The 8,512-nt window shown below is 43.7% G+C and overlaps 1 protein-coding gene across 1 annotated transcript in view; it reads left to right on the top strand.

Moving 5' to 3' along the window:
• The window catches only part of LOC141763296 (uncharacterized), a 21,244-nt gene that overhangs the window by 7,211 nt on the left and 5,521 nt on the right, over positions 1-8,512 (top strand). The gene's annotated exons all lie outside the window — the stretch shown is intronic.

Raw genomic sequence — 8,512 nt, 5'->3', positions numbered from 1 at the left:
ACCTGTAACACCTGTGTTTCTTCTTCTTCTCTTCCTGTAACGTGTCACCTGTAACACCTGTGTTTCTTCTTCTTCTCTTCCTGTAACGTGTCACCTGTAACACCTGTGTTTCTTCTTCTCTTCCTGTAACGTGTCACCTGTAACACCTGTGTTTCTTCTTCTTCTCTTCCTGTAACGTGTCACCTGTAACACCTGTGTTTCTTCTTCTTCTCTTCCTGTAACGTGTCACCTGTAACACCTGTGTTTCTTCTTCTTCTCTTCCTGTAACGTGTCACCTGTACACCTGTGCTGTAACGTGTCACCTGTAACACCTGTGTTTCTTCTTCTTCTCTTCCTGTAACGTGTCACCTGTAACACCTGTGTTTCTTCTTCTTCTCTTCCTGTAACGTGTCACCTGTAACACCTGTGTTTCTTCTTCTTCTCTTCCTGTAACGTGTCACCTGTAACACCTGTGTTTCTTCTTCTTCTCTTCCTGTAACGTGTCACCTGTAACACCTGTGTTTCTTCTTCTTCTCTTCCTGTAACGTGTCACCTGTAACACCTGTGTTTCTTCTTCTTCTCTTCCTGTAACGTGTCACCTGTAACACCTGTGTTTCTTCTTCTTCTCTTCCTGTAACGTGTCACCTGTAACACCTGTGTTTCTTCTTCTTCTCTTCCTGTAACGTGTCACCTGTAACACCTGTGTTTCTTCTTCTTCTCTTCCTGTAACGTGTCACCTGTAACACCTGTGTTTCTTCTTCTTCTCTTCCTGTAACGTGTCACCTGTAACACCTGTGTTTCTTCTTCTTCTCTTCCTGTAACGTGTCACCTGTAACACCTGTGTTTCTTCTTCTTCTCTTCCTGTAACGTGTCACCTGTAACACCTGTGTTTCTTCTTCTTCTCTTCCTGTAACGTGTCACCTGTAACACCTGTGTTTCTTCTTCTTCTCTTCCTGTAACGTGTCACCTGTAACACCTGTGTTTCTTCTTCTTCTCTTCCTGTAACGTGTCACCTGTAACACCTGTGTTTCTTCTTCTTCTCTTCCTGTAACGTGTCACCTGTAACACCTGTGTTTCTTCTTCTTCTCTTCCTGTAACGTGTCACCTGTAACACCTGTGTTTCTTCTTCTCTTCCTGTAACGTGTCACCTGTAACACCTGTGTTTCTTCTTCTTCTCTTCCTGTAACGTGTCACCTGTAACACCTGTGTTTCTTCTTCTTCTCTTCCTGTAACGTGTCACCTGTAACACCTGTGTTTCTTCTTCTTCTCTTCCTGTAACGTGTCACCTGTAACACCTGTGTTTCTTCTTCTTCTCTTCCTGTAACGTGTCACCTGTAACACCTGTGTTTCTTCTTCTTCTCTTCCTGTAACGTGTCACCTGTAACACCTGTGTTTCTTCTTCTTCTCTTCCTGTAACGTGTCACCTGTAACACCTGTGTTTCTTCTTCTCTTCCTGTAACGTGTCACCTGTAACACCTGTGTTTCTTCTTCTCTTCCTGTAACGTGTCACCTGTAACACCTGTGTTTCTTCTTCTTCTCTTCCTGTAACGTGTCACCTGTAACACCTGTGTTTCTTCTTCTTCTCTTCCTGTAACGTGTCACCTGTAACACCTGTGTTTCTTCTTCTTCTCTTCCTGTAACGTGTCACCTGTAACACCTGTGTTTTCTTCTTCTCTTCCTGTAACGTGTCACCTGTAACACCTGTGTTTCTTCTTCTTCTCTTCCTGTAACGTGTCACCTGTAACACCTGTGTTTCTTCTTCTTCTCTTCCTGTAACGTGTCACCTGTAACACCTGTGTTTCTTCTTCTTCTCTTCCTGTAACGTGTCACCTGTAACACCTGTGTTTCTTCTTCTTCTCTTCCTGTAACGTGTCACCTGTAACACCTGTGTTTCTTCTTCTTCTCTTCCTGTAACGTGTCACCAGTAACACCTGTGTTTCTTCTTCTTCTCTTCCTGTAACGTGTCACCTGTAACACCTGTGTTTCTTCTTCTTCTCTTCCTGTCACGTGTCACCTGTAACACCTGTGTTTCTTCTTCTTGTCTTCCTGTAACGTGTCACCTGTAACACCTGTGTTTCTTCTTCTTGTCTTCCTGTAACGTGTCACCTGTAACACCTGTGTTTCTTCTTCTTCTCTTCCTGTAACGTGTCACCTGTAACACCTGTGTTTCTTCTTCTCTTCCTGTAACGTGTCACCTGTAACACCTGTGTTTCTTCTTCTTCTCTTCCTGTAACGTGTCACCTGTAACACCTGTGTTTCTTCTTCTTCTCTTCCTGTCACGTGTCACCTGTAACACCTGTGTTTCTTCTTCTCTTCCTGTAACGTGTCACCTGTAACACCTGTGTTTCTTCTTCTTGTCTTCCTGTAACGTGTCACCTGTAACACCTGTGTTTCTTCTTCTTCTCTTCCTGTAACGTGTCACCTGTAACACCTGTGTTTCTTCTTCTCTTCCTGTAACGTGTCACCTGTAACACCTGTGTTTCTTCTTCTTCTCTTCCTGTAACGTGTCACCTGTAACACCTGTGTTTCTTCTTCTCTTCCTGTAACGTGTCACCTGTAACACCTGTGTTTCTTCTTCTTCTCTTCCTGTAACGTGTCACCTGTAACACCTGTGTTTCTTCTTCTTCTCTTCCTGTAACGTGTCACCTGTAACACCTGTGTTTCTTCTTCTTCTCTTCCTGTAACGTGTCACCTGTAACACCTGTGTTTCTTCTTCTTCTCTTCCTGTAACGTGTCACCTGTAACACCTGTGTTTCTTCTTCTCTTCCTGTAACGTGTCACCTGTAACACCTGTGTTTCTTCTTCTTCTCTTCCTGTAACGTGTCACCTGTAACACCTGTGTTTCTTCTTCTTCTCTTCCTGTAACGTGTCACCTGTAACACCTGTGTTTCTTCTTCTTCTCTTCCTGTAACGTGTCACCTGTAACACCTGTGTTTCTTCTTCTTCTCTTCCTGTAACGTGTCACCTGTAACACCTGTGTTTCTTCTTCTTCTCTTCCTGTAACGTGTCACCTGTAACACCTGTGTTTCTTCTTCTTCTCTTCCTGTAACGTGTCACCTGTAACACCTGTGTTTCTTCTTCTTCTCTTCCTGTAACGTGTCACCAGTAACACCTGTGTTTCTTCTTCTTCTCTTCCTGTAACGTGTCACCTGTAACACCTGTGTTTCTTCTTCTTCTCTTCCTGTAACGTGTCACCTGTAACACCTGTGTTTCTTCTTCTTCTCTTCCTGTAACATGTCACCTGTAACACCTGTGTTTCTTCTTCTCTTCCTGTAACGTGTCACCTGTAACACCTGTGTTTCTTCTTCTTCTCTTCCTGTCACGTGTCACCTGTAACACCTGTGTTTCTTCTTCTTCTCTTCCTGTAACGTGTCACCTGTAACACCTGTGTTTCTTCTTCTTCTCTTCCTGTAACGTGTCACCTGTAACACCTCTGTTTCTTCTTCTTCTCTTCCTGTAACGTGTCACCAGTAACACCTGTGTTTCTTCTTCTCTTCCTGTAACGTGTCACCTGTAACACCTGTGTTTCTTCTTCTTCTCTTCCTGTCACGTGTCACCTGTAACACCTGTGTTTCTTCTTCTTCTCTTCCTGTAACGTGTCACCAGTAACACCTGTGTTTCTTCTTCTCTTCCTGTAACGTGTCACCTGTAACACCTGTGTTTCTTCTTCTTCTCTTCCTGTAACGTGTCACCTGTAACACCTGTGTTTCTTCTTCTTCTCTTCCTGTAACATGTCACCTGTAACACCTGTGTTTCTTCTTCTCTTCCTGTAACGTGTCACCTGTAACACCTGTGTTTCTTCTTCTTCTCTTCCTGTAACGTGTCACCTGTAACACCTGTGTTTCTTCTTCTTCTCTTCCTGTAACTTGTCACCTGTAACACCTGTGTTTCTTCTTCTTCTCTTCCTGTAACGTGTCACCTGTAACACCTGTGTTTCTTCTTCTTCTCTTCCTGTCACGTGTCACCTGTAACACCTGTGTTTCTTCTTCTTCTCTTCCTGTAACGTGTCACCTGTAACACCTGTGTTTCTTCTTCTTCTCTTCCTGTAACGTGTCACCAGTAACACCTGTGTTTCTTCTTCTTCTCTTCCTGTAACGTGTCACCTGTAACACCTGTGTTTCTTCTTCTTCTCTTCCTGTCACGTGTCACCTGTAACACCTGTGTTTCTTCTTCTTCTCTTCCTGTAACGTGTCACCTGTAACACCTGTGTTTCTTCTTCTTCTCTTCCTGTAACGTGTCACCTGTAACACCTGTGTTTCTTCTTCTTCTCTTCCTGTAACGTGTCACCTGTAACACCTGTGTTTCTTCTTCTTCTCTTCCTGTCACGTGTCACCTGTAACACCTGTGTTTCTTCTTCTTCTCTTCCTGTAACGTGTCACCTGTAACACCTGTGTTTCTTCTTCTTCTCTTCCTGTAACGTGTCACCAGTAACACCTGTGTTTCTTCTTCTTCTCTTCCTGTAACGTGTCACCTGTAACACCTGTGTTTCTTCTTCTTCTCTTCCTGTCACGTGTCACCTGTAACACCTGTGTTTCTTCTTCTTGTCTTCCTGTATCGTGTCACCTGTAACACCTGTGTTTCTTCTTCTTGTCTTCCTGTAACGTGTCACCTGTAACACCTGTGTTTCTTCTTCTTCTCTTCCTGTAACGTGTCACCTGTAACACCTGTGTTTCTTCTTCTCTTCCTGTAACGTGTCACCTGTAACACCTGTGTTTCTTCTTCTTCTCTTCCTGTAACGTGTCACCTGTAACACCTGTGTTTCTTCTTCTTCTCTTCCTGTCACGTGTCACCTGTAACACCTGTGTTTCTTCTTCTTGTCTTCCTGTAACGTGTCACCTGTAACACCTGTGTTTCTTCTTCTTGTCTTCCTGTAACGTGTCACCTGTAACACCTGTGTTTCTTCTTCTTCTCTTCCTGTAACGTGTCACCTGTAACACCTGTGTTTCTTCTTCTCTTCCTGTAACGTGTCACCTGTAACACCTGTGTTTCTTCTTCTTCTCTTCCTGTAACGTGTCACCTGTAACACCTGTGTTTCTTCTTCTCTTCCTGTAACGTGTCACCTGTAACACCTGTGTTTCTTCTTCTTCTCTTCCTGTAACGTGTCACCTGTAACACCTGTGTTTCTTCTTCTTCTCTTCCTGTAACGTGTCACCTGTAACACCTGTGTTTCTTCTTCTTCTCTTCCTGTAACGTGTCACCTGTAACACCTGTGTTTCTTCTTCTTCTCTTCCTGTAACATGTCACCTGTAACACCTGTGTTTCTTCTTCTCTTCCTGTAACGTGTCACCTGTAACACCTGTGTTTCTTCTTCTTCTCTTCCTGTAACGTGTCACCTGTAACACCTGTGTTTCTTCTTCTTCTCTTCCTGTAACGTGTCACCTGTAACACCTGTGTTTCTTCTTCTTCTCTTCCTGTAACGTGTCACCTGTAACACCTGTGTTTCTTCTTCTTCTCTTCCTGTCACGTGTCACCTGTAACACCTGTGTTTCTTCTTCTTCTCTTCCTGTAACGTGTCACCTGTAACACCTGTGTTTCTTCTTCTTCTCTTCCTGTAACGTGTCACCTGTAACACCTGTGTTTCTTCTTCTTCTCTTCCTGTAACGTGTCACCAGTAACACCTGTGTTTCTTCTTCTTCTCTTCCTGTAACGTGTCACCTGTAACACCTGTGTTTCTTCTTCTTCTCTTCCTGTAACGTGTCACCTGTAACACCTGTGTTTCTTCTTCTTCTCTTCCTGTAACATGTCACCTGTAACACCTGTGTTTCTTCTTCTCTTCCTGTAACGTGTCACCTGTAACACCTGTGTTTCTTCTTCTTCTCTTCCTGTCACGTGTCACCTGTAACACCTGTGTTTCTTCTTCTTCTCTTCCTGTAACGTGTCACCTGTAACACCTGTGTTTCTTCTTCTTCTCTTCCTGTAACGTGTCACCTGTAACACCTCTGTTTCTTCTTCTCTTCCTGTAACGTGTCACCAGTAACACCTGTGTTTCTTCTTCTCTTCCTGTAACGTGTCACCTGTAACACTTGTGTTTCTTCTTCTTCTCTTCCTGTCACGTGTCACCTGTAACACCTGTGTTTCTTCTTCTTCTCTTCCTGTAACGTGTCACCAGTAACACCTGTGTTTCTTCTTCTCTTCCTGTAACGTGTCACCTGTAACACCTGTGTTTCTTCTTCTTCTCTTCCTGTAACGTGTCACCTGTAACACCTGTGTTTCTTCTTCTTCTCTTCCTGTAACATGTCACCTGTAACACCTGTGTTTCTTCTTCTCTTCCTGTAACGTGTCACCTGTAACACCTGTGTTTCTTCTTCTTCTCTTCCTGTAACGTGTCACCTGTAACACCTGTGTTTCTTCTTCTTCTCTTCCTGTAACGTGTCACCTGTAACACCTGTGTTTCTTCTTCTTCTCTTCCTGTAACGTGTCACCTGTAACACCTGTGTTTCTTCTTCTTCTCTTCCTGTCACGTGTCACCTGTAACACCTGTGTTTCTTCTTCTTCTCTTCCTGTAACGTGTCACCTGTAACACCTGTGTTTCTTCTTCTTCTCTTCCTGTAACGTGTCACCAGTAACACCTGTGTTTCTTCTTCTTCTCTTCCTGTAACGTGTCACCTGTAACACCTGTGTTTCTTCTTCTTCTCTTCCTGTCACGTGTCACCTGTAACACCTGTGTTTCTTCTTCTTCTCTTCCTGTAACGTGTCACCTGTAACACCTGTGTTTCTTCTTCTTCTCTTCCTGTAACGTGTCACCTGTAACACCTGTGTTTCTTCTTCTTGTCTTCCTGTAACGTGTCACCTGTAACACCTGTGTTTCTTCTTCTTGTCTTCCTGTAACGTGTCACCTGTAACACCTGTGTTTCTTCTTCTTCTCTTCCTGTAACGTGTCACCTGTAACACCTGTGTTTCTTCTTCTCTTCCTGTAACGTGTCACCTGTAACACCTGTGTTTCTTCTTCTTCTCTTCCTGTAACGTGTCACCTGTAACACCTGTGTTTCTTCTTCTTCTCTTCCTGTAACGTGTCACCTGTAACACCTGTGTTTCTTCTTCTTCTCTTCCTGTAACGTGTCACCTGTAACACCTGTGTTTCTTCTTCTTCTCTTCCTGTAACATGTCACCTGTAACACCTGTGTTTCTTCTTCTCTTCCTGTAACGTGTCACCTGTAACACCTGTGTTTCTTCTTCTTCTCTTCCTGTAACGTGTCACCTGTAACACCTGTGTTTCTTCTTCTTCTCTTCCTGTAACGTGTCACCTGTAACACCTGTGTTTCTTCTTCTTCTCTTCCTGTAACGTGTCACCTGTAACACCTGTGTTTCTTCTTCTTCTCTTCCTGTCACGTGTCACCTGTAACACCTGTGTTTCTTCTTCTTCTCTTCCTGTAACGTGTCACCTGTAACACCTGTGTTTCTTCTTCTCTTCCTGTAACGTGTCACCTGTAACACCTGTGTTTCTTCTTCTTCTCTTCCTGTAACGTGTCACCAGTAACACCTGTGTTTCTTCTTCTCTTCCTGTAAAGTGTCACCTGTAACACCTGTGTTTCTTCTTCTTCTCTTCCTGTAACGTGTCACCAGTAACACCTGTGTTTCTTCTTCTTCTCTTCCTGTAACGTGTCACCTGTAACACCTGTGTTTCTTCTTCTTCTCTTCCTGTAACGTGTCACCTGTAACACCTGTGTTTCTTCTTCTTCTCTTCCTGTAACATGTCACCTGTAACACCTGTGTTTCTTCTTCTCTTCCTGTAACGTGTCACCTGTAACACCTGTGTTTCTTCTTCTTCTCTTCCTGTCACGTGTCACCTGTAACACCTGTGTTTCTTCTTCTTCTCTTCCTGTAACGTGTCACCTGTAACACCTGTGTTTCTTCTTCTTCTCTTCCTGTAACGTGTCACCAGTAACACCTGTGTTTCTTCTTCTCTTCCTGTAACGTGTCACCTGTAACACCTGTGTTTCTTCTTCTTCTCTTCCTGTCACGTGTCACCTGTAACACCTGTGTTTCTTCTTCTTCTCTTCCTGTAACGTGTCACCAGTAACACCTGTGTTTCTTCTTCTCTTCCTGTAACGTGTCACCTGTAACACCTGTGTTTCTTCTTCTTCTCTTCCTGTAACGTGTCACCTGTAACACCTGTGTTTCTTCTTCTTCTCTTCCTGTAACGTGTCACCTGTAACACCTGTGTTTCTTCTTCTTCTCTTCCTGTAACATGTCACCTGTAACACCTGTGTTTCTTCTTCTTCTCTTCCTGTAACGTGTCACCTGTAACACCTGTGTTTCTTCTTCTTCTCTTCCTGTAACGTGTCACCTGTAACACCTGTGTTTCTTCTTCTTCTCTTCCTGTCACGTGTCACCTGTAACACCTGTGTTTCTTCTTCTTCTCTTCCTGTAACGTGTCACCTGTAACACCTGTGTTTCTTCTTCTTCTCTTCCTGTAACGTGTCACCTGTAACACCTGTGTTTCTTCTTCTTCTCTTCCTGTAACGTGTCACCAGTAACACCTGTGTTTCTTCTTCTCTTCCTGTAAAGTGTCACCTGTAACACCTGTGTTTCT

This window comes from Sebastes fasciatus, chromosome 24, assembly GCF_043250625.1.
Source record: "Sebastes fasciatus isolate fSebFas1 chromosome 24, fSebFas1.pri, whole genome shotgun sequence".
Lineage (NCBI taxonomy): Eukaryota > Metazoa > Chordata > Actinopteri > Perciformes > Sebastidae > Sebastes > Sebastes fasciatus.
The sequence above is the reverse complement of the archived record's forward strand: the minus strand, read 5'-3'. Positions and strand labels throughout refer to the sequence as shown.